Below are 26,455 nucleotides of genomic sequence, written 5' to 3'. Positions count from 1 at the left end.
CAAATCTTAAAGTGCTAGGTAAATGCCAGTTATTATCCTCCTCATCCTCATCAAATTTAGAACTGGAGAGAACTGAGAAGCATGGAAACTGAGGCATGGAGAGATTTGTGACTTACCCAAGGTCCCATAGATAGAGTTGTAGAGTCAGGCAACATTTGAATCCAGGTCTTCTGATTCTAAATCCTGAGCTTCTCCTGTATCACAATGCCTCTCAATGCTCAGTTTCCCCATTTATAAGATAAGGACTAGAGTCTAGACTATACAATCCTTTAAGATTCATTCTAGTTGTAGCATTCTATGGTCAGTGATTCCAGAGATCCCCCAGGCATTGATTTCTTCCATCCTAATTGTAACCTAGTGGAAGCCCTGCTTAAAAGACAGAACAAAGGAGAGCTGAGACAGAGACTGTGTGAAATGCTACTCTACCAGGAGCTAAGTCCCCCTCTATCATCTCTCCTTGTTTCATGGAAAGAAACTCTCTACGACAGTGCCTACTGACCACGGAGGGTTAAATGTAGAACACTGGATTTACTAATCAGAAGATCGGTTTGAGTCCTAGAGTGCTGTGAGTCTATATGCATTGGGTTCATTTATTTTGTGGAGCGGCTAAAGTGCCTTAGTGAATAGAACATGGGGCCTGGAGTCAGAAAGACATCTTTCTGAGTTCCAATTTGCCCTCAAACAATTACAAGCTGTGTGACCATGGACAAGTCATCTACTCTGTTTGCCTCAGTTGCCTCAGCTATAAAGTGAGGTGTAGAGGGAAGTGGCAAACCACTTCATTATCTCTACCAAGAAAACCCTCAGTGATGTCATGAAGAGTCAGACACAACTGAAATGGCTAAATAAAATTTTTCATTGTCCTCAGAATACAAGCAGCCTAGCCAGGGTTCTATTAGAGAAGCTAGAAGACAATTTAGATGTATAGTGGAACTAACAAGGGGGAGCAGAGAGACAGGCCACAGATAAACTATTGTATTTGCAGTCAGGAAGACTTTGGCTCAGATCCTGCCTCAGGCATTTGCTAGTGATGTAATCCTGGATAAATCACTTAGTTGCTTTCTGCCTCAGTTTCCTCATAATGTATTCATATCTTCCAAATGTGGAAATGTTATTTATATGATTGGACATGTATAATATATATCACGTTGCTTGCTGTTTTAAGGAGGGGAGAGAAAAATGTACAACTCAAAATTGTATAAAAAGTGACTGTTAATAGATCTATGTGTAGCATGATTATACATGTAGACCTTATGTTGGATTGCTTTCATCTGGGGAAGGGGAGAGTGAGGGAAGGAGAAAAATGGAAAACTCAAAACCTTGCAGAAAAATGCTTGTTGAAAGCTGTGGTCAGAAAAATAAATACATAAATATTTTTTTGAAAAAGTAAATGTTAAAAACTATCTTTACATGTATTTGGGGAAAAAGTACTATTAAGTGGGGAAAAATGTATTCATGGCTTCTAAGTTATATTTCAACTCCAAAACCTACTGAAAGTGCCTTCTCAGGTTTCTTTTACTGGGGTAAAATTTAATATTACATAAATATAAAATTATATCAAATTGAAAAGTATATACACAATTCTATTATCTATATATTTAGATATAAAATTATAACAAATTGAAAGATGTTTCATAGAACATAGCTTAAACAAACTTGAGAAAAGAAGACTTAGAAGGGCGAATAGGCCTACAAAGGCTGACCTTCAGGAGAAGAAAGCTCAGGTTTGTTCTGCTTGGTCTCAGGGGACAGAACAATAAATAATGAAAAAATATAAAGGGGTGGATATAGACTTGAAATAGAGAAAAAATACAGTCAAGTGATCAAGCAAAGACCAATAGACTGGCGAGGCTAGGTGGTGCAGTGGATAGAGCACTGGAGTCAGGAGGACCTGAGTCCAAACCTCAGACACTAAATAATTACCTAGCTGTATGGCTTTGGGCAAGCCATTTAACCCTATTGCCTTGCAAAAAAAAAAAAAAAAACCAAAACCCAACAGGCTGCCCTGGGAGTCAACGAGTAGCACTAGAACCAGAGGGACATCCCATGTTACCACTGCTAAGATCCCTTCCTCTTTCATGCTTCTACCTTCCAAGGTATCACCCACCATCACTGGTGCTCTAGAGGAAGCCTGGACCATCTCCAGAGGGCTGATGGTCAATCTTCAGTGTGACACCTGAGGAAAAAAACTGACAAACATTACACAATCTAGGTTTCATTCATTGTCTTTTTGTCTAAACTTAAGAAAATGATGGAGAAAATATAAATGATGCTGATTTATGGGTCATGAAAGTCAGCTGTTAAATGTTAAGATACCCTGGCCTGTCACAGAGGTGGATGTTACAAATGGCTTTCTTGATGAGATGGTTTCTGTGATTCCGTGAAGTTAAGGGAGCTCATCACCTTCCAGGGACAGCCCTTCCTAATTTGGCAATCTGATTTGACAAACCGGCTTTCTTAGCATGGTGGAGCTGGAGAGAAAAAGATGGAAAATGACATAGTCCTAAAATGACACAGTTTACATTTTGCTCTAAATTCGAGCAGGTTCTTATGTAGTAAAATCTGAACTGCTTTGTTCCAAGATCTATGAGAGCTCTGTGGTTTCTTCCAGCTCTGAAATCCTATGATTCTAAGGAGCCAGATTTTTCAGCCTTGTGCCTTCCCAACCATCCTCTTTAGTTTTGCCCTCTGGGGAAACTAATCAACCAATCAATTGTTGGGCATTTTTTAAACATCTACTATAGCCCTAGGACTATGCTAGGCAATTGGAACACAGAGAAAAATAAATAAAGCAAGGAGTATACATTCTGTAAGGAAGGGCAACATGTAGATATCTAAGTCTATTTAAAATAAATATAAGGCAAGATGGAGGAGTGAGGGAAGCATTGGCTTCAGGGCCAGAGTTGGGGGGGAGATTAGAAAAATCCTTACATAAAAAGTGATTCTTGAGTTGGGTCTTGAGATGTATAGGGAATGCATTTGAACATGGCAGACATCCTGTATAAAGGCATGGAGAGGGACTGTGCCTAATCCTTCCACAAGTACCCTAAAAAGATTTGAATATGGGAAAGTTTTTTCCAATAGTAAAGCCATGAGTACAAACAAGAGCTATCTATATTATTATTAGGTGAAGAAATCAGATAGGGGAGTCAGGGTTCTGGGGGACTGGATTGAATGCTCCCCCATTTCCCTTTGATCCTGTGACCACAGGCTTGCCTTGAACGCCTCCTCTTTTCCTTCAGAATCTTCCCTCACTTTGATTCAGCTGTTTTGGATTCAGAGAAACACATACTCAGCAAAACCTCCCCTTCTTCTTCAGCTCCCACTCCCCTCATTCTTGATTCCTTGAGCCCCATGGGAATATACACATGATAGGGTTATTGTGCTTGTAATTATACTGAGAGTGATGTCATAACAATGGCCTTCCTAGAAGCATGTCAACGTGTCCCTGTTGTTCATAAGCTTGCGTTCTATGAGGAAGGGTGATACTTGACCGTTCTCCCAATCACCCTCTTCCACAGCCCACCACTGACGGAGATGCTTCCTGGTCTGGGGACTAGCAGTTGGTGGTGGGCAGCTTTGGGAACTGGACCTTGTGGCCAAAGGCTCCAGATGGCTCCTTTTGCCTGGAGACAAGGGGATGAGAATAGGGGTGGAGAGAGATTTTGCATTGGGTCTTACTTTGTACAAGCTTTTCTGAACCATTAAAATACAATTGTCCCATGTCTGATGTAGCCCATGATGCATTTATTTTGTGATCTGGGGGATTTGGGGGAAATCTGATTATCTACATATTCCTCATAAAGATGAATGGCCCAGGAACCATGAGACTGATTTTTCTCCTGGTCCTGCCATAGTGAGTTGGTGTGAACTTGGACAAATATAAAATGAGATGGATTTAAACTAGAAGGTATGTCTCAACTAGTCCTATAATTTAAGGTCTCTTCTAGCTCTGACATTCTATATTGTAAGATCTTTCCAACTTCCACAGTCATTAGTTCCAAACATTCTCCCTATCTGTCAGAGAGGTCTATGATATGATTTCAAGAATGTAGATAAAGTCTCTCATTCCCTTCCCCCCAAGGTTAAAAAAATTAGCTTTCCCATTAACCTGTCAACTGAAGCCTGAAAATTCTGCCATTAGTGTTCATTCCTTTGGGGTTAGATTTTCCCCTCTCTTCTTGCGTGCCTCTTAAAAACAAAGGTCTCTAGGAAAATAACACATTCATTTTGTAACACCATCTGTCTAACATTCCGTGTTTGATATTCAAAGATTCCTTCTTGTTCTAATATCTTACCTTCTGAGATCCTCTCTAACGATAATATTCTGTTAGCCTTAGCACAACACAGAGTATAGGAGGCATTTAAAAATGTTTATTGACCAATTGATTAACTGTTTTCTAGGGGTCCTTCCAAGACTTAGTGGATTTTTCTAAGATTTCATCCTAAACTAATATTTTGTGAACTGGATTCTAACATCTCTTCCTGTTCTAAAATTCCAATATTCCATGTTCTAGTAGTAGTAGTAGTAGTAGCAGCAGTAGCAGTAGTAGTAGTAACAGTAGTAGTAGTAGTAGCAGCAGCAGTAGCAGTAGTAGTAGTAACAGTAGTAGTAGTAGTAGCAGCAGCAGTAGCAGTAGTAGTAGTAACAGTAGTAGTAGTAGTAACAGTAGTAGTAGTAGTGATAGTAGTGGTAATAGTAGTAGTAACAGTGGTAGTGGTAGTAGTAGTAAGAGTAGTACTAGTGATAGTAGTAGTGGTAGTAGTAGTAGTAGCAGCAGCAGCAGCAGTGGTAGTAGTAGTAGTAGTAGTGGTAGTAGTAGTAGTAGCAGCAGCAGCAGCAGCAGCAGTAGTAGTAGTAACAGTAGTAGTAGTAGTAGTAGTGATAGTAGTAGTGGTAGTAGTAGTAACAGTGGTAGTGGTAGTAGTAACAGTACTAATAGTAGTGATAGCAATAGTGGTGGTAGTAGTAGTAACAGTAGTAGTAGTAGTAGTAGTGGTAGTGGTAGTAGTAGTAGTAACAGTAGTAGTAGTAGTGGTGGTAGTAGTAGTAGCAGCAGCAGCAGCAGTAGTAGTAGTAACAGTAGTAGTGGTAGTAGTAACAGTACTAGTAGTAGTGATAGTAGTAGTGGTGGTAGTAGCAGTAGTAGTAGTAACAGTAGTAGTAGTAGTAACAGTAGTAGTAGTAGTAGTGGTAGTGGTAGTAGTAGTAGTAACAGTAGTAGTAGTAGTGGTGGTAGTAGTAGTAGCAGCAGCAGCAACAGTAGTAGTAGTAACAGTAGTAGTAGTAGTAGTAACAGTAGTAGTAGTAGTAGTGGTAGTGGTAGTAGTAGTAGTAACAGTAGTAGTAGTAGTGGTGGTAGTAGTAGTAGCAGCAGCAGCAGCAGTAGTAGTAGTAACAGTAGTAGTGGTAGTAGTAACAGTACTAGTAGTAGTGATAGTAGTAGTGGTGGTAGTAGCAGTAGTAGTAGTAACAGTAGTAGTAGTAGTAGTAGTAGTGGTAGTGGTAGTAGTAGTAGTAACAGTAGTAGTAGTGGTGGTAGTAGTAGTAGCAGCAGCAGCAACAGTAGTAGTAGTAGTAGTAGTAGTAGTAGTAGTAGTAGTAGTAGTAGTAGTAGTAGTAGTGGTAGTGGTAGTAGTAGTAGTAACAGTAGTAGTAGTAGTGGTGGTAGTAGTAGTAGCAGCAGCAGCAGCAGTAGTAGTAGTAGTAGTAGTAGCAGCAGCAGCAGCAGCAGTAATAGTAGTAGTAGTAGTAGTAACAGTAGTAGTAGTAGTAGTAGTAGTAACAGTAGTAGTAGTAGTAGTGATAGTAGTAGTGGTAGTAGTAGTAACAGTGGTAGTGGTAGTAGTAACAGTACTAGTAGTAGTGATAGTAGTAGTGGTGGTAGTAGTAGTAACAGTAGTAGTAGTGGTAGTAGTAGTAGCAGCAGTAGTAGTAGTAACAGTAGTAGTGGTAGTAGTAACAGTAGTAGTAGTGGTAGTAGTAGTAGTAACAGTAGTAGTAGTAGTGGTAGTGGTAGTAGTAGTAGTAACAGTAGTAGTAGTAGTAGTAGTAGTGGTGGTAGTAGTAGTAGTAGTAGTAGCAGCAGCAGCAGCAGCAGCAGTAGTAACAGTAGTAGTAGTGGTGGTAGTAGTAGCAGCAGCAGTAGCAGTAGTAGTAGTAACAGTAGTAGTGGTAGTAGTAACAGTACTAGTAGTAGTGATAGTAATAGTGGTGGTAGTAGTAACAGTAGTAGTAGTAGTAGTGGTAGTGGTAGTAGTAGTAACAGTAGTAGTAGTAGTGGTGGTAGTAGTAGTAGCAGCAGCAGTAGTAGTAGTAACAGTAGTAGTGGTAGTAGTAACAGTAGTAGTAGTGGTAATAGTAGTAGCAACAGTAGTAGTAGTGGTGGTAGTAGTAGCAACAGGAGTAGTAGTAGTAGTAGTAGTAGTAGAAGTAGTAATAGAAGTACTACTAAATAACCAGCACTTTAAGACTTAGAAAGAACTTTACAAATATCGTCTCCTCACAAAACCTCCATGACATAGGAGCTATCACATCCATTTTATAGATGAGGCAAATAGAGAATATATAACTTGCCCATGATCAGATAGGTAGCATTTTCTGAGCTGTATTTGAATTCAGGACTCCCCCAAGTCCAACACTCAGATGCCCGTGAGGTATTGAAAGAGAACTAGGAGGAACTGGTCAGTTTGTTTTCAGCTTCTTCTTGGACAAGTGACTTCACTTGTCGGACCATATGATGTCTGGGTGTTTTCCAGGCTTTATATCTGTGACTGTGTTTTCAAGTCCCGCCCAGCCCTAATTTTGATCATTTATAGACCAACCACAAATCACGGAGACCAGGGAATCTTCCTTGTTTGGGTGCCATCTTTAGCACTCAGGTAAAGTCTATGGATCCCACTTCACAATAGTATGTTTAATACCTAAAATAAAAAAATAAGATTAAGAAGAAAGAAATTATATTGAAATAAATATAAAATGTTTCCTCTTCTAAGTTCACAAGAACCCTGCAATCTCTTCACAGATCACTTGGGGGAGGAGGGGTTATCTGTGGATCCCAAGTTAAGAACCCTGCGTGCCCATAATCACAAAGCAAAAAAGGGCCTGCCAGTTCTCATTTTGCCTCATGCAAAGCACCTCCATAGAGCAGGGCTGTGGAGGGGCCTGAGGAGGAGAAAGGAGAAGCGAGGGGTGTGGGGATGGGGGCTGGAAGAGTGGGGAAGGTGGTTGCTGATTCATCACAGCTGTTCAAACAGCCAGTCACACTTCCCCTCCTCTTTTCCTTCCCAGTCCTGTACTCAGCATATCCCCAGCTGGCTCAGTGCCTCTGCCACCTCCCTTGATACCTGTGTTTCCCTACGTAAAAGTCTTCGAGCTTCTCCTCCCGTGGAGTCCTTGGGATTTGATAATGCTAGTAACCTTGGAGCCAGGTGGGGCTGGTGGCCATGCTGGCCAGGATTTGGATCTGGACGAGTTCATAGAAGTCACCAGGTGAAATTCTCTGATTTTACAGATGAAGGAAAGGATGAGGCCAAGAGAGCTGAAGCAGTTCCAGTCAAGGTCACACAGATGGGAGGAGCCGGCATTTGAACCCCAGACCCGACTCTAAATCCAGTGGGCTTTCCACTATGACAACAGACTTCCTTTCCAATTTGGCTCAGATCGACAAACACTCTGTCTAGGGCCTTGCTGGACAAGCAACAATGAATAATGGCTAGAGAGACGAACTTAGAACCAGGAAGTCTAGGACATAAATGCCACCTCAGACAATTACTAGTTGCATCTCCCTCGGCAAGTCATTGAACCTCCCTGAGCTCCTAAGACTCTAAGATTGGGAGGTTTTGTTCCCTTTACTGTTAAAGGTTGAAAGCAGGATCTTCCTTCCCTCTTGGGAAACTACAATTCTAGGAACACAGATTATTTCTCATCCCTTGAGGCTGCATCTTAAGATGAATGGCTGAGTGAGACTGAAGGGAATGACCTTCATGATCTATAAAAATGAGTTGTGACATCAGCTTTCTTTGTCTCTCTCTCTCTCGTTCTGTCTCTTTCTCCTTGCCTCTCTCTGTGCGTTTCTCTGTGTGTGTGTCTCTCTCTGTGTCTCTCTGTCTGTCTTTGCCCCCTCTGTCTCCCTGTCTCTGTCTGTCTGTCTATCCTTCTGTCTCTTTGCCTCTCTCTGTCTCCCTGTCTCTGTCTGTCTATGTCTGTCTCTGTCTCTCTCCCTCTTTCTGCCTCTCTCCGTTTCTTTCTGTCTCTCCATTTCTCTCTTTTTCTCTGTCTCTCTGTCAGTCTCTGCTTGTTTCTCCACCTCTCTCCATCTCTGTCTCTGTCTCTCTGTCTCTCTCTGTCTCTGTCTCTTTGCCTCTGTCTGTCTCTGTTAGTCTCTATCTCCATCTCTTTATCTCTCTCATTCACTCTATCTCTTGCTCTCAGACTAGTAGACTAGTCTGCAACAGAGAAGACGTGGATTCTGGAAGGTAGAATAGATTGGTAGCTAGAATCTATTCTCGTGCACAATGTCCTTCCTCCAGGAGTGAATGATGGAGACATGAAGCAGAAGCACGTGCAAAAGCTGGCATATGTTTATAGTCAATTAACTTGGCAGAAAAGTCAGTGGCCTTTTCCTAGTCCAAGACAAGGCAACAGATGGAGCAAAGATAGAGTTCCTGGAAAAGTACATGATAGAGGCAGACCCATGTGAATTTACTCAATCCAAGCTAAAAATGGTCTATTTTCCGAGTCCCCAAGTCTGAGAGTTCAGGGATCAGACCTTGTAAAGACTAAGAAAAGTCCTGATATTGGACACTTGACATGCACAAAGCCAATGAGTAACTTGGACAGTATAAATCCAGTGGAAAGGGGGATAGGTTTTATTTTATTTTCTTTTAGGTTTTTGCAAGGCAAACAGGGTTAAATGGCTTGCCCAAGGCCACACAGCTAGGTCATTATCTGAGACTGGATTTGAACCCAGGTACTCCTGACTCCAGGGCCAGTGCTTTATCCACTGCGCCACCTAGCCGCTCCAGGTTTTATTTTTTCAATCATGCCTCAGAGTATGTTGATTTTCCTGAGTGACTCTAGGGAGACTGTAGGACCCTTTGGGAAAGAGGGACTCACCGGGGTGTCAGGGTAGTTTCGTTGTTCGGTTGCATCTTTGTGAATGTGATGTGTCACACCAATACCGCCCATGGCAGATATACTGGAGTAGTATGCCATGTCCTTCAGAAGTGGATTAAGGTAAAAAAGAGGTTAAATTTCTTACATAGGGTCACACAGCTAAGAAGTGTCTGAAACCAGATTTGAACTCAGGTCTTCCTGGTTCTAGGTGCAGAATTCTATCCACTGAACCACCAAGCAGTTTCCTAGGCAAAGATTAAGTGACTTATCCAAGGTTCATATCTGAGGTTAGATTTGAACTCAAGTCTTCCTTACTCCAGGCTCAATTCTGTATCAATTAATCAAGCATTTATTAATTATCAATTATTCAATCTTCTATGTACCAGACACTTTTCAAGGTATTAGAATATAAAGACAAAATAAGAAATGACCCTGCCCTCAAGGAGCTTTCATTTTATAGGGCAAAGCTGACATCCTGGGGGTCCATAAACTTGACTTTAAAAAAAATTGGGGGGAACTAATAAATTTGATAACTAATAAAATTGATCACTAGATAAAATTTGATACCTAATAAAATAACTGATAATCTTTGATAAATATTTCAATTCATTATTTTTCTTCATAATATGTATATATTTTATTTTATGAATTTTCAAACATTAATCTGAAAAAGGGACAATCAAAGGGACTCATGAGCTAAAAAGGTGATAATAACACTTAATATAGGGAACATAACATTTAAATGTATCAATATATATCTAAAAGTAGCGTCTTGAGGAAGACACTAGCATCACAGAAGATAACAAAAGGTATCATCTGGAAGGTTTTTCATTGAGCTGAACACTGAAGAAAACTGGGGATCCTACAAGGTGAAAATGAGGAAGGAGAGCTTTCCAGGTTTGATGGAGAGTATTCTTTTCGTTAACTATGTCTTTGATTTCTCTATCTCTAATACTCTGATGCACCCCAATTAGAAATGTCATTTCCTTGCCCTCCCTCCAATTTCCATCATGAAATTCTCTAAAATATAATTCCATTTTTTTTTAGCATTTGTGATTTCATTGATGTAGGAAGCCCCACTCTCTATAGTTACCTAATCTTGATGATGATGATGATAATTATACTTAACTAATAATCCAAAGTAGGCCATGATCAGGACAAACAATCTTATTCTTTTAGGCGCAAGAAAGATTGACATGGTCTGGAATGGTCTATATGGAATGGAAAGGCTTCCTAGACTAGGAAAGAATTGAATGGAGCCATGAAGGTCAGAAAGGTTCTTTGCCCCAGAAAGTCAAAAATGCTGTTGTAATTAGAGAAGAATGTAGATGCTTCTTTGATCACTGGTCCCTTCTTGTCTCTCTCAGGGTCTCGGGATCATGGACAATCTTGGGCTATCCCCACAACTTTGACAGAAAATGGACCTTGTCTCAGAGGTCACATGGCCCTCTATGAAAATTCAGCATCAGGAAGCTAAGGGACTTATTCTTTCTCTCCTGGACAATAGACAGAGGAACCAGAAAGCATATGTCAAATTAGAGCAGTAAGATGGTAGGATTGAAAGACGCCCCAGGAGAGTGGGAAGGCCTGAGGACAAAGCCCAGCTCTGTTACCTTCTCCCACTGTCCTCAGGCCTTCCCACTCTCCTGGGGCATCTTTCGATCCTACCAGCTTACTGCTCTAATTTGACATATGCTTTCTGGATTTTCTGCCTATTGACCAGGAAAGAGAGAATCACATTCCTGGGAGTGACCAAGAATGAAGGGCGAACAAGGGACTCTTAGGGAGGGGCTGTCAAGCTGGAGGAGGGGCTGCCTGAGATGTTCTTGCCGATGGTGACCTTACCATCCCAGGGATGATGACATCATACCACTCTGCTCTGAAGTAATGTTTTGGCAGGTCCTGCTGATCCCACTTTAGGAGGGGAGAGGAAGGAGAGGAAAGAATTATGAGCCAGCAGATCAAATGCAATTGCTGTATAAATATGAGGAAAGGAATCTTGGTCCTGAGCACAAAGAGGTGAACGGTCAAGGAGAGGCCGAGGCCCAAGGAAGGAGGCTGCAGCCAGAGATTGAGGAGTCTGGGGCTGACCTAGGCCAACTCCGGACCTGGGACCCACAATTCTGTCCTTAAGGTTCCCCACCTTGTACTGCAGCGTCCACCTGTACCTTGGAAGCATGGACATGGAGACTCCTCTAGCTGAAAGGATACTTAGAGATTGCCTCACCCAGTTCTTACAGATGAAGAAACTGAGGCCCAAAGAGGTGAATCATCCTATTGTGTTGTTGTTGTAGTTGTTTTTTCTTTCATTCTCAAAGAAAAAGCACATGAATTGGATTTGAGAGGAGGGTTGGGGGAGGGGTGTGTCATCACCAGCTTCATTTCTTCTCTGGAGCCATCTGATTTCAGTGGTCAGATATGGATCAGGACAACTGATGGTCCAGGGTGTGAGGCAATCAGGGTTAAGTGACTTGTCCAAGGTCACACAACTAGTAAGTGGCAAGTATCTGAGATCAGATTTGAACTCAAGTCCTCTTAATTCCAGGTCCAGTACTCTATCTACTGCCCAACTTTCAATTGTAGCATAGTGGAAATGATGTGGAATTTAGAGTCAGATTTGGAGTCAAGGGACCTGGGGTCAAGTCTCACTCTAATTGAAAGAGAGAGAGAGAGAGAGAGAAAGAGAGAGAGAGAGAGAGAGAGACTTTGGGTAAGTTACTTAGGCACAAGGATAAGTATCTCTTCTCTGACTCTCTAATCCACACATGAGAAGATTGACTTAGAGAAGCTTTAAGGTCCTTCCAGCCTAAGACCCTCTGCACCTGTGACCAATAACGTAGAGGCCTCCAAATGCCAAGCCACTTTCCAACTCTAGACCTCCCGTCTCTAGGCCTCAGTTTATTCTCTTTTCCTTTCCAACCAACTATTAATATTCTATGCTTAAAAATGTGTTCTAGCTCTGAAATTCTGTGCTGTAAGGACCCTCCCAGCTCTAGCATTCTGGGTTCTGAGGCCCTCCCGGTTCCGACATTCTCTCCTTCTAGCCCTTACTTTCAACTCAGTTAATCAAAAACATTTATTAAACCCCAACTCTGTCCAGGGTGAGAGAAAGCACAAAAATGTTAGTTTGAGAGTCATGCTGACCCAGGTTCAAATCTTGTTTCTGATGCAGGCTTGCTGAGGCAAGTCACTTAATTGGTCTAAGTCACACGCAGCTTGTTAAATCGATCAGTCAGACTGAGGTCCCCATGTCTGGCCTCAGAACCACCATAACCAACCTCAAAGGCTCTCGGGGCAAATTCAGTCAAATGTTGTGGGGTTGGCAGGCAGGGCCAGTGGCCTATTTGTTTGCAGAAAATTTAATTATTGTTCCTGTTTGGAGTTGGGAGCAGGAAAGAAGAGCCAGGGAGGGGTAGGTTTGCTCATATGCCCCCCCCCCAGAGGACTGAAAAAGTGAAGTTTAAGGATCACACCTGTAATGGGAGAGGAAATGTATTCCATCTGTGGTGGTACCCTGAGACAAAGTCCTATTCCCTCTGGGCTAGTTGTGGCTATTCCTTGGAAGGGCATTCCCCAACTGATGAAATCATGATCTTTGCCATGGCTATTGGAGCCAGGCTCAGGTGCTGTGGTGGGTAGGCACTGAGGGATGCAAAGATAAAAACATCACAGGATCTCCTGCCCATAGGGTGCTTATAGTCTATTTTCTAAGATCATTTCCACCTTTAAACTTGGATGATTCCATTCCTTAAAACTTTACTCTTTCTTTTCCTCAGTTTCTTCATTTATATCATATTTTATATATATCAACAGAAACCAGATATATATATATAAATAGATTAGACATATTACAGATATATATGTGTATATATATATATATATGTGTATATAATTTTATAATATCCTCCTTTCTCCTCCCACCCTCCCCACTTTACCTAGAACCTTTTAGCCTTGGGGGTGGGGAGATCTTGAAGTCAGGGTTGGCTCCCGAGGCTTTCCAGCTTGGCCATCCCTTACTCTTTTCAGGAACGACCATTTCTGCAGACAACACTTTTCTCTCAATAGCACTTCTGGGCAGAGAGAGTCTCCTGGGCTGTCATACCAACCCAAACGGACGCTCATTCAGCACTGTTTCTGAGGGACTGCCCAGTTTACATTCCGCTTCAGCATGACTAACCCAGCTCTTGGCCATCCTCAGTGACCACTGCCCCTTTGTTGGATGGGAAGCATTCCTTTTCTATTTCTGGTCCTTGGGAGGAGGTGAGAAACTGAGTTAGGATCTCTGCTTGGCTTCTGTTGGGTTCCCAGTCCTGGCCTTGCCAACCTCCCTGAGCAGCCAGCCTGCTCCCCTTGGCAGCTGGACACTTACTCAGTTATTCAATGGTTGGTTAGCAATACTGGTTAAAAAATAAGGGGTTATTGTTGGAATCAATGAGAAATTAGGCCCGGTCCTGCCTCCTAGAGAGGTGCCCTCTGATTGGTGCAATATTCTGATAAGAGGAAGCTCACTCTACCCAGCTTAATTCAGTGCAGTTAGATTCAAACAATGTTTATTAAACACTTACTTGGGTCAGACAATGTTCCCAGGGAAATAAATTCTGGGAAAAAAATAAAGACGAATGCTTTCCTTCAGGGAAGGGGTGGGTGGAGAGAGTATGGATTATTCATAGATAATATTTTCAAAATGAGTAAAAAGAAGTTAAAATCTGGCATGAGGAACAGGATGAGGTGGCAAAGTCCAAGGCAGCCTATATCTGAAGTTTGTTCTTTATTTTTGAAGGAGAGCATGACATCAGGATAGTGATGCCATGGCATGCAAGTGAATTACATTTAAGGGAAGGGGCAGTTGTGCTAAGTCCCCAGCCCCACTTTCTCCTCCAAAGCCATCTGGATCCAGTGGCCAGATAGGAATCAGGAGGACTGGAGGTGGCCCTGGGTGCATGGATCCTACAAACAGAACTGGAAGGGAGGAGGATACTGGAGTCGAGAAAGGCTAAATGATGGCATAAGGTCATAGATTTAGAGTGAAAAGGGATCTTAGAGGCCATATACCTTCCCTCTCCATTGTACAAATGAGGAAACTTGAATCAGAGTTAGGTGACTTATTTAGGGTCACCCAACTGGCAAGTATCTGAGGCAGGATTTGACTGATGTCTGGCTCTTCCTGACCCCAAGTCTAGTGTCCTGTGACACCTGCACCAGACCAGGACAGATGAAGGAAGAAGAAGCAGCTCGGCTTGGTGGCTGGACTAGAACAATGAAGGGAGTCAAGGTTCTCTGCAGGAGTGGTTGGATAAGGGGGTATCTTTTCCCATTGCAACCTGGGAAACTGATCTTCAAAGAACCCTGACTCTTCCCTTGCCATGAAACAGGCTTCATTCATTTCCTCCAAGTTTGCTGATCGTCACTAGGCTTGTGGAAGATGTAAGGTAGACTCTCAAGCAGAGGATTTGGACTGTGTCGTGGAGATCATTTCCTCCCCGTCAGGCGAAGAAACTGAAATGCCTCAAGAGGACACACTTGGACAAGACCACCTGGGAGGTAAGTCCCAGAGTCAAAATTGGTGCTTGGGTCTTCTGAATCCAATTGCAGCTATCTTGCCATTACATTTGGATGACCTATTACATCCTGATCTAACTCATGGATTTGGATAGTGAACATTTGTTGTTCTTCACCTGATGGGTTTGATAGGGGCAGCTAGATGGTACAGTGGATAGAGCACTGGCCTTGGGTCAAGAGGACAGGAGTTCGAATCTAGCCTCAGACACTCACCACTTACTAGCTGTGTGACCTTGGTTAAGTATTTAACCCTGACTGCCTTGCAGCTAGAGCCATCTCCAGTCATCCTGATTCCTGTCTGGCCATTGGACCCAGATGACTGGAGGAGAAAGTGAGGCTGGGGACTTAGCACAGTGCCCCCCTCACTCAAATCCAATCCATGTGTCTGTCATGGCATCACCTTTCCGATGTTGTGGTCTTCTTTGAAAATGAAGGACAAACATTATTATTATTAGTGGTAGTTGTAGTACCAGGTTTGACAAACGAACTTGGGCAGGTGAACTTTGATGTTTCCATTAGTGTGTGAGAGGGGGCAGTAGTGATACCTATGACTCCTCTGCGGCGGAAATCAAATTTGGTCAACATTTATTAAGTTTGCACTGTGCTGAGTAATGTAAGCAAAAAAGAGGCCTCCATTCTCAGAAAGATAATATGTGAAAGCTGGGGGAAGAGGGGAGGGAGGTCCTTATGCAAGGCTTGATGGGAAAATCCTGAGTCAGAAGTGAAGCCAAATGGGGTCCACTAGAGAATCGCATTGCCATTTTCAGGAGAGGTTGGGGGGTCTTGGTAATAGTATGAAATATTTCCCCTAGATGGGTAAGTGCTGGGTCAATTGAAAATAAACTGAATGTGGCAGAACTGAAGGGTCCTTAGAGCACAGAACATAAAGTGCCAGACCTGGAAAGGTCCTTACAGCACAGAATGTCAGAGCTAGAAGGTTCCTTAGGATCTGGATCCCAGGATGTCAGGGCTGGGAGGATCCTTAGAACATTGAATGTGAGAGATCAGAAGAACCTTAGAACATAAAATCTCAATGCTAGATGTGACCTCAGAATAGATAAAGTTTTCTGGAAGGGACCTCATATAAAAGATGAGGAAACTGAGGTACAGTAAAGGGAAGTCCTTTGTTGAAGGTCATACAGAAATTAGATCAAATGTGTGACAAATAGCCCCAGATGTTTTTCTACAGGTATTAGTGACCCCCTATTTTATTGGGGGGAGGTTGTAAACAGAAGTCATCTTATATATTGTAATTATAAATTCATGCAAGAGGTGTGAATTTTGAAAGTGACTAAAACTATGGCTTGTCAGGAGAGAAGAGAAGGAGATCAGAGTTAATAATAGGAAACATGAGAGGAGGAGAAGGAGAAGGTAGAAAAGGTCCCCCAAACCCCTCCCTCTAAAAGATGCATTCCTTCCAAAGCTCCCCCTGCACAGGGCGATGAGTTCAATGGAGAACATGTGCAACACATGGGGCTTCCATTCTCCTTTTCAACATACAAGAGTGAGATCAGAAAAAGATCAGCAAGTCCTGGAATTTATCTCTCAGGCTAAGTCTATATGTCTATATGTCTATATGTCTATATGTCTATATGTCTATATGTCTATATGCCTATATGTCTATATGTCTGTCTATCTATTTATATCAATATGTATTTATATAAATATATATATGTGTTATATATATATGTATCTATGTACTTATGTATACATATACACCGTGTGTGTGTATGTGTGTGTATATATATATATATATATATATATATATATATATATATGGAGGGGGTGCCTTTGAAGATTACTGGGTTAAATGATATGGTTTTGAATCTCTCTTCTGTAGTATTAGCTTTGCAAGCATGACTAAATGAACCCTCAGTTTCTCCACATGCAAATGATGGTGTTGGCATTCCTCACATTACAGGATGTCTGTGCCAGTGGAATAAGATAACATATATGGTATTTAATAGAACCTTCTCATCCCCTCAGTATTTCCATCTGTAAAATGAGGGAGTTTGGAGCAGCTGACCTCCAATAGTCTATTTTCCATTTTCTAAGCCCCCTACCCATCTGTCATTTTCCATTTTACTGCCCCTTCTAGCTTTAACATTGTATGTTCCAAGGTCCTGTCCAGTTCTGACATTATACCTTTGAAGATGGCTCCCAGCTTTGCCACTCTATCATTCAAGGTCTAGTCATTTTTACTGGAACACAGAAATAACCGGAAAGGTCCTTGAGCTGCGTTTACTAGGACTCCCTCATTTTCCAGACCAGAAAATTTTCAGGCTTCAAATCTTTCTTGGTCCATGATTCTGGGCTCGTCTGGCCCTTGCCAGTCCTATCTGGGTCAATGTCACTTGCCATCCCTCCAGCATTTGTCCTCTGGATCAGTGCCTAAGGTTATTCCAAGCATATAACAGTAAGCAGCCATTGGCAGGAAGGCAGGACCATCCCTTCCCTTCTCTGGAGATTAAGCAACAGGCAGTTCTCCTCCATGTGGGCTGGATCCAGGAGTAAGGGGAGGAGGAGATCATAATTGGCACTGAACCGCTCTCGCCTTTTGGGAATGACTAGGGACATTCATGGCCCTGGGGGCTGCTGATGCTGGGGAGGAAAGGGCCTTCTGCTCCCTCTGGGTGGCATCTTCCCAGCAGCTAAGTGGAGGGGCGGGGAGGCTGCTTTGTTGAAGCATCCCTCCTACAATGGAGCAGAAGGGTCTTGCTTTAGGCTCCCTGAATATTTGAGTCCATCACAAGCCCTGAGTCATTCTTTATTCCTTCCTTGGCCCATTGCCTTGGAAAGCTCTGCCCAGTAGCTCCACACTGTAGAAGCTAGCCTGGGAGGGTCTGTTGATGAGGAGAAGTTATCCAAAGTGGCTTCCTCTTTGTCCTTTGACACCCAGTTTCTCTGATCCCTACAAACACAGAGATTCGGGGAAGTTTTCCATAAGTATGTATCAATGGTCCTACTGAGTCAGTGGAGCAAGTGAGCAGTCATCGATAGAAATTCTTTCCCTCTTATTGATGACAAAGATATTTGAGAAGGCGCACCAGACAATCTGATCATGAGTGGTAATCATACTGGAACAGAGGACTGTGTTCTAAAGGATCAAGTCACCCAGGTAGTAGGTATCAGAAGCAGGATTTGAATGCAGGTCCTGAGGCTCCAACTGCAGCTCTTACTGCACAAGTAATTTTAGTTTTAGCACTCCTTCATGGTAAGAAAATCTATATGGCATCTTACATGTTTTGTTTTGTTTTTCTTTTTGGAGGTATCTCAGATGAAGAGACTTTACCTAGGATCACACAGCTAGTGAATTTTGATGCCAGATTTGAACTCAGGTCCTCCTGACTCTCAAGGGTCAGGGCTCAATCCACTGTGTACTTTACAAATTTCAAAAGGATTTTCTGAATATTGGCTGTTTGGACCCCTGTGGTGAGATGTGGCTGTCTTCACTTTACACTTGGGGAAACTGAGGCTCGATGAGGTACAGGAACTTGTCCAAAGTCATACAGTGAAATGGGGTCACTAGCAAAGCTGGGCTTTGGACTTGGAGTCCACTGGGTTGGCCAAGTTCAAGGGTCCAAAGCTTCCTCCTTTCTCACCACGCTAGCCCTGCCCCACAGCCAGTGATGCAGAAGGAACCAGATCCTGGCTCGGCATCCCAGGCTGGGTGGCCAAGAGCCGCATTTTGAATTTTCATGAATTTGGAAATCTAGCCAAAACTCTTTCCTAAGCCAGCAGTGCAGCGTGACCCCAAGATTACAATTTACCCTCAAATGATGAAAATTGTTTCCCTTTAAGGAGAATTCAGGAACCCAGCTAACAGCTCCATCTAGTGACAAAATACACTTCCTACCCTTGTCGGGTTCTAAACTGCAGAATCAGAGACTCCAAGGCTGAAAGGGGGGCCATCCATGCAGTCCACCTGCCAGAGTTAAATGAAACAGGAGGCCTCTTTGCAACATCTGGGGTGACAATGGCATCCACCCTTTGTTTGCAGAGTTCTAGTGAAAGGGAATCCCCATCCTCAGAGGCATCACATCCTATTTAATGAGGGGGGTCAAGAATGAACAGGGGGTGGCAGATTGGATTAAAGGCAAGAAGACCTGTATATATGACTCAGATATATATTAGCTGTGTGGCTCTTGGCAAGTCCTTATCCTGTCTGCCTCAGTTTCCTCAACTGGCTAATAATAGGACCTCCTCATACCCAGGGTTGTTGCAAAGATTAAATGAGATAATATTTGCAAACCATCTAGCATCATGCCTCTGACATAGTAGAAGCATCTCCCTTTCTCTTCTTCCCTTCAGGTCCTAGCTAAATTCTCCCCATCTACAGAACACTGGAACTATTCAACCTTAAACTGGTTCCTGCACGCTAATGTTGTCCTGCCTAGAGTTTGTTTATACGGAGTTGTTTTACAAGTCTTCCCCGTTAAATTGTGAAATCTTGGAGAACAGAGACTGTTTTTTTTCCCTTTCTTCATATCAGAATCAGTCACCAGTTAATACATCTTATCAGTAGGGGCTTAATAAAATGTTTATTGATTGATAACCTTGATTTCCCTAGGCAACTCTACAAGATTGTAAGTTAAAAATAGGTTACCCATTCATTGGTGGAGGAAGTCCTCATTCTGGGAGTTCCCAATATGATGATATCAGTGATAGGGGTGGGGGGGGGAGAGGATAGAAGTTTTTTTCCTGCATCTATCTGAATCTTGTATCTAGTTCTGCCCTCTGGAGAAGGCCACATTGAATCCTTCTTTTCTGACAGTCTTTCAAATACTTGAAGACAGTCTGAATCCTTGTCTTGGCTAGATATCCTGATTGCCCTGGGCATGAGTTTAGGAGGCCTTTGCCAGTCTTGTCCCCCCCTCCTCCATACTCCTGCTTATCCAAACTCTTGCCAAAAGGCAGCATCCTGAATTAATTGCAAATCTCCAAACTGATCAGGACCAAGGACAGTGAGACTATGACCTCCCTCAACCTGGAGACATTGGAAACAGAGAAATATTGCTGTCACCATTTAGCAGTGACATAGTGATGTGGCAGTGATGAATGAAAATCTTTGGTCTTCGAGGAGGCAATGGGCTTGCACACCTCTGAGTTCTTGGTAGTGGAATCAAAGAATGTTGGACTTGGGGGTTAAAGACCAAGTCTTCATGTTCCTGATTCCTCAAGAGTGAGTCAGATCTGTCTCTACATTGAGTATCTGTAAAATGAGGCTGATACCACCTTAGAGCAGAGGTGTCAGATCAAGGCAACACTCTCAAACTGAGGCAACACTCTCATCTGCCCAAATCAGATTAAAATCTAATTTTGAAATATTTAATGAATACAATTGAATACAGATGATGTTAATATATGGTTTTTCTAAGTAAATATGTGACTGCAGATAGCTTTATGTAAGGTTCAATGACCCTTTTTCTATCTGAGTGTAACTTCCTCTCTGGATGCCTATCAATTGGGAAATGGCTGAACAAGTTATGTTATATGAATGCTATAGAAACCACGAATGGTCAGACTCTAGAAAAGCATGGAATGAATTACATGAACTGATGCTGAGCGAAGGGAGCAGAACCAAGAGAACACTGTACACATTAACAACAACCTTGTGAGTTGCTCAACTATGAAGGATGTAGCTCCTCTGAACTGCTCAGAGCTAGGCCAACCCTGGGAGAACTGTTATGGATGGCACACCATCCACATCCAGACAAAAAGCAAGACACCCATAGAATAGTGAACAAATTCTATGTTTGCTTTTAAAAAATTTCTCTTACATTTTTTCCTTCCTATCCCATGATTTTCTTTATTTTCCCTTAGTCTGGACTCCTTATACACAAAATGAGTAATATGTAAACATGTTAAGCACAAATGTACGTGTATAATGTTCACTAGACTGTTCACCAATGAGGGGAGTGGGGTGGGAAGGGAGAAGGGAAGAAAATTGTGTAACATATGATTATGCTGGTAGATGAATGTTGAAAAACTTTCATAATGGATTTGGAAAAATAAAATAAAATGTCAATAAAAAGCACCTCCCTCTGGCTACTCTTGACTTATGCATGTTGTCTCTCCTTATTATAATGTAAACTTCTTGAAGACACAGGCTATCTTCAATTTTATGTGTAAAAACTGTGGTACCTGACATGTAGTAAGCTGAATAGAGGAAAGGAATTCAAGTGGAAGACACTCAGGGAAGGAACCATATTGACGACTCTGTCTTTTCCTTGACCCTCTGAAGTAATCATCTGTCTTTCCAAGCCTTTAGGAGATTTGGTCTGAAGTTGGCATTAGTCTACAATTCCTTTGGAACCAGGATAAAAAGAGAGCAACTTTTAGGGAATACTCAGAGATGACTGCTCCAAAGCAGTACATGGGACATAGGACTGTCCATGAAAGGATGTAGACCAAAGCTATAGTTAGTATAAGGTCAATGGGGTTTTGCATCCAGGGAAAATTTTGCATCCAGGGAACAAAGCTTCCATTTCTGGTGGTTGGCATGCTTTCCCTCCTTCTCAACAACCATTTTCCCAGAGAGTCCCCATAATCCTCTATGGATTGTCCCTAGAGCCAAATCTCTTATGTCCTGGGACCATGATGCCTTTCTCTTGCGGCTACTTTTCTCCAGAACCTCTCTAGGACCAGACTAGCGTCCCTCCTGAGTACCAGTGTAAGCACATTGAAGGCAGGGACAGTTTCAGCTTTGCTCTTTGTATTTCTAATCCTTAGCCTTGTGCCTGTCCACAAATACTTGTTGAATCAATTCAAATGGAAAGGAAGCTGTGGGGCTATTCCCCAATCCCTCAACTACTTTTATCCATGTGAAAAAAAAAATCCTAATTATGGCTTCAGTGGAGATGCGGTATTGACACATTCAAAAGTATTTTCGCTTCAATGTTTACTCTCTAAAATGGTGTCCTTTGGTCCCCTGTGATGCTTCACTCTTTCCCTACGAATATACAATGATTTCTCTCAGTGCTAAATCTACAATGGAATAATGCTTTGTATGGGTTTGAAACCAAAGGATATCTGAAACATTCAAAGACTAATATTTAGAAAAAGGATACTTGGTATTTTGTATTTTATTATAAGAACTAATATTTTTCAGTTTATTTAACTGAATCATGCCGCTATGTATTTGGGGTATATACCAGGCGGGAACAAGGGGAATTGCTTGGTAAATAATCAACTAATACAGTAGATATAAAATTCCATACCTGGCTATACTTCCTACGACTACTGAATTTGCAAAATGTTATTCCTTGTTTAATAATAAAAGATATTAATTTTTTCTGACAATATTAATTTGTACAAACCAGAGCAAACTAAATATTAATTTGGATTTTGCAGTCAAATCTTATTGGGAGGCTTTCATTAGATTTCAAAAGATGCTTCACTTTTAAAACAATTTTTCTTTCATACTTCTTTCCCTTAATCCTAATTCCTCATACCAAAAATGACTAATCTATCACATGTTTAACACATATGTTCACCACTGAGGGAATGGGGGTGGGGAAAGGAAGAGTTGAAGGAAATTATGTAACTTAAAAATATATACATATAGATGAATGTTGAAAAACTTTCATAACATGGATTTGGAAAAATAAAATATCAATTAAAAAAAGATTTCAAAAGATAGCTATTTGTAGCTTTGTTTTCACTACTTTAACAGTAAAAAACAATATTTGAATTAAAATTTCTCATGCTCATTCTCAGACTAGATATGAAAAAATATGTTATGTCTGAATAAATTTTTCCTATTTTTAATTTTTAAAAAAGTGAATTCTGGTGTGTTGGCTAGAGTTCTGGGTTTTTAGTAGAAAGATATGATTTCTAAACCTTTTTTAGATGCGTATTGTTATGTGACTGGGTAAGTTACTTGACATCTATCTGCCTCAGTGTACTCATATGTAAAATGGGAATAAAAACAGCCCCTATCTCCCAGGGTTGTTGTTGAGATAATATTTGTAAATGGCTTAATATAATATAGAAATGATTATTCTTTTCTCTTCCCCTGGTCTTTCCTCCTGCCATCAGGTCTAGACTTAGATAACTGGCCTGGATTTTCCTTCTTGAATTTAGCTCCTGAGCTATCCATTACCCCCATCCCTCTTATGGAAGCTGGAAGGGCTGGAGGCAAACATTTAAGGCCCCTTCCCCAAAGTGTGGGGCCTCTCTTGGCCATGAATTTCCACCCATCAATTCCAGGTCCCCATGCTCCCTCTCTCCTTCCAGCTGCTGTTGCTTGCCCCATTCAGCCTCCTGCAGTCAGAGAGGAAACGGCCTTCCCTGGGGTCCCCCATTAGAGGCATCTGAGGAAAAGCCAGAGGTTTGCCTTGTTCATTCACACTTTTCTGGCTGAGGAGGCAGGTGCTGGGGATATGACCTCAGGAAGCAAGGGCAGGGGGCTGTAAAAGTGATACCTTTCCCCAGGCCCATTCATCCTGCCTCAAGCTTTGCTTCCTCTACTGTTTTCACCTGGACTAGAGTTGTTTCCCTTCCCTTCCCATCCACCCAACCCCCTCCCCACTGAGGATATAAACTATGTTTAATCACAGCTTTTTCCTCAGTGATGCGACATGGAGGTGCCTTCAGAGCACAAAGGAAACAGCCCGGTGTAATGAAATGAGCATTGGACCTCAAGTCAGAGATGGAGTTCAAATTCTGAGTCCATCACTATCTCTTCAGACCTCAGTTGTAAAATGAGGGAACCAGACTGATGTTTCTGAGGACTGTGTGATCCTAAAATTATGTGGTCTCTTGATTTAAGGAAAATTTGCGAACGAGTAGAACTATCCAAAAGTGAGCTACAACTTCTCATTCAAGGATTTTCAAACTTTCGGCCAGGGAATCAAGGCCTGGTGCATGTTGCTGTTCTTTGTGACTCATTTGGGGTTTTCTGGGCAAAGATGCCATTTCCTTCTACAGTTCCTTTTTTATCTGTTTTTTTTTTTAATTTTACAAGGCAATGGGAGTAAGATCACATAGCTAATAATGTTTGTCCTTCATTTTTGAAAAGACCATGACATCAGGGAGGTGATGGCATGACGAGCACATGAATTGAATGAGTGAGGGGAAGATGTGCTAAGTCACGAGCTTCACTTTCTCCTCCAGAATCTTATGGATCCAGTAGCCAGATAGGAATCAGGATGACTGGAGATGGCCCTGGATGTGAAGGCAGTCAGGGTTAAGTGACTTGCCCAAGATCACACAGCTAAGTATTAAGTATCTAAGGTCGAATTTGAACTCGGGTCCTCCTGACTCCAGGGCCTTTGCTTTATCCACTGTGCCACCTAGCTGCCCCTTCAGTTCATCTTACAGATAAGGAAACTGGGGAAAACAGGGTGAAGTGACTTGTCCAAGGTTGCAGAGCTAGAGGGTGTCTGAGGCCAAATTTGAATTCAGGTCTTCCTGTCCCCTGGTCTGGAGCTCTATCTCCTGTGCCACCTAGCCACCTTGTATAAAATAAATGGTCAATGAAAGATGACAGATTGATCAATTTTTCAGCAATCTAGAGATTTTCCCTCTTGGGATATGTTACAGGATTTCTTATTCAGTTAGAATTAGACTAGATACCTCTGAAGTCCTTCCTTCTCTGAAGCACTGTGATTCTACAGTTACCCTCTCTGAGACTCAGTTTCCTCATCTGTAAAGTGGGGGAATAAGATAAGTTGTCATAAATTCAAGGAGAATATGAGTTAATATCAACAAGGTAGTGAAGTATAAGTTCATATGGAAGCCCCCTAGATTCCTACCTAAATTAGTTTCTTAGTCATTAGTTCCAAATCAGGAATTCTCAAACTGGGGTCCATGGACAGATTTCAGGGAGTCTGGGAACTGGAATGAGGAAACAAAGTCTTTATTTCAATACAATTCATTTCCTTGGCAGTCCATTGCAAGTTATTTTATGCATTTAAAGACATTCTCTGAGAAAGGGTCCCTCGGCTTCAACAGACTGACCACCATGGGGGGCCACGTCACAGGGCAAGGTAGAGTTAATGCCTGAAGTAGGATCCGGACTTTTAAACTTTATCCCCGTCCAATTCTCCTGCATTTTTGGAGTCACAGGGAAGGTCCCCAGTAGCCCAAGAATTAAAAGGCAAGGGGAGGGTCAGGAAGGACGGAGATCAGTCACTGCACTTGTTCCCCAGGTTGAAGCCTTCCATTGACTGGAGCCCCCTCCTTTTTGTTGAAGACTGATATTAAGTCTCTCCATTAGATCAATGGTTCGGAACAGTGTGCTCCAGAGCCTTCTGACCAATGACTAGCTGCAGGTGCCAATCATTGAGTCAACCTGTTGACACGTGGTACGCTGTGAGTCAACTCTCACAGATGCCCAAGAACACCTGGGTTTGGAAAGCAACGTCAAGACAAGGAGAGAGGGAGGGGAGGACTGCAGAAATGACTGTGACTTGAGGAACACATGAAGTTTCTTTGGCAAAGGCACATTTCATAGAAACCAAGAATATCAGAACCAGGAAGAGCCTTAGATCATAGTACATAGAACATCTGACCCAGAGCAGGTCTTAGAACATAGTTCTTAAAACATCAAACCCAGAAGGGACCTTAGAACACAGCACATAGGATATCATATGCAGAAGGTTCTTTAGAACATAACACATAGAACATCAAAGCCAGAAGGGTTGTTTGTAAAGGTACAACCTGTTTAAGATTATTTGTTGCCATGGGGAGAAGGGAGAGTGGTAGAAAAATGTGAAACTCAAAAGAATAAATGTAGAAATGTAGAAAACTGCCTTTGCTCCAGTCTCAGACACTTAATAATTACCTAGCTCTGTGACCTTGGACAAGTCACTTTTGCCTTGCAAAAAAACAAACACTACCTTTGCATGTAATTGGAAAAAATCAGTACCAGAGGAACCTTACAACTTAGAACATAGGATATCAGACCTGAGGGGGAACTAAGAATCTAAAATATTGGTAATGGAAGGAACTTTAGAGATCCATTTAGTCCAATTTGTTTTATAAAACTGAAACCCAGGAGAGACTTTTCCAAGACCATAGGACTAGTTAGGAGTAAAACTTGGACAAACCTTACTGATTAGTCTTTTAATGTTATTAAATATTTCATATGTGTGCATCATGTTTCCCAAATGTGACAATGATTACTTGAGAAAAGGGTTCAGGTCATTTTTTAGTGTGTGTGCGTGTGTGTGTGTGTGTGTGTGTGTGTGTGTGTGTGTGTGTGGTCTGCCCTTTCCCTTCCCCATTCACCATATACTGCTTTAGATGGGGCAAAAATATGTTGATTTGCTTTGAGTCATAGTTGGTAATAGACTGGGGCAAGGAGCACAGCAGCCAGACTAAAGATACCATTTGGGGAGATGGGAAGTCTGTGTCAATGGGATGGGAGGGAAAGAGGATCTGAGTGATGAGTTATTCTAATTCTTTTCCTATTTGTTTAATTTCCTGTGTTTTCTTCTGATACTTCCTTTACCAGGATATGGCAGAGCAGAGGGGACAGGCCAGGAACTATAGAGCATCTCTCAGTCTAGTCTGTATATATATATATATTTGCATGGGGTCTCTTTGCTTGGTCCTCAGGTTTGGGTGGCTTTTCAAAGGAAATGAAAGAAGATTTGATACTATTGAAAGAATACTGGCTTAGGAGGGAGAGGTTCTGAGTTCAAATTACAGGTCTGACCTTACTGTGTGACCTTGAGAAATTCACATTATTCTCTGTACCTCAATATTCTTCTTTGTAAAATGAGAAGGCCTCCCATGGCCTCTTGCAGCCCTGGGTCTTTGATCCTAGGA

This window comes from Macrotis lagotis, chromosome 3 (assembly GCF_037893015.1).
Source record: "Macrotis lagotis isolate mMagLag1 chromosome 3, bilby.v1.9.chrom.fasta, whole genome shotgun sequence".
NCBI classification, from domain to species: Eukaryota; Metazoa; Chordata; class Mammalia; order Peramelemorphia; family Peramelidae; genus Macrotis; species Macrotis lagotis.
This window is presented reverse-complemented; position numbering follows the sequence as displayed.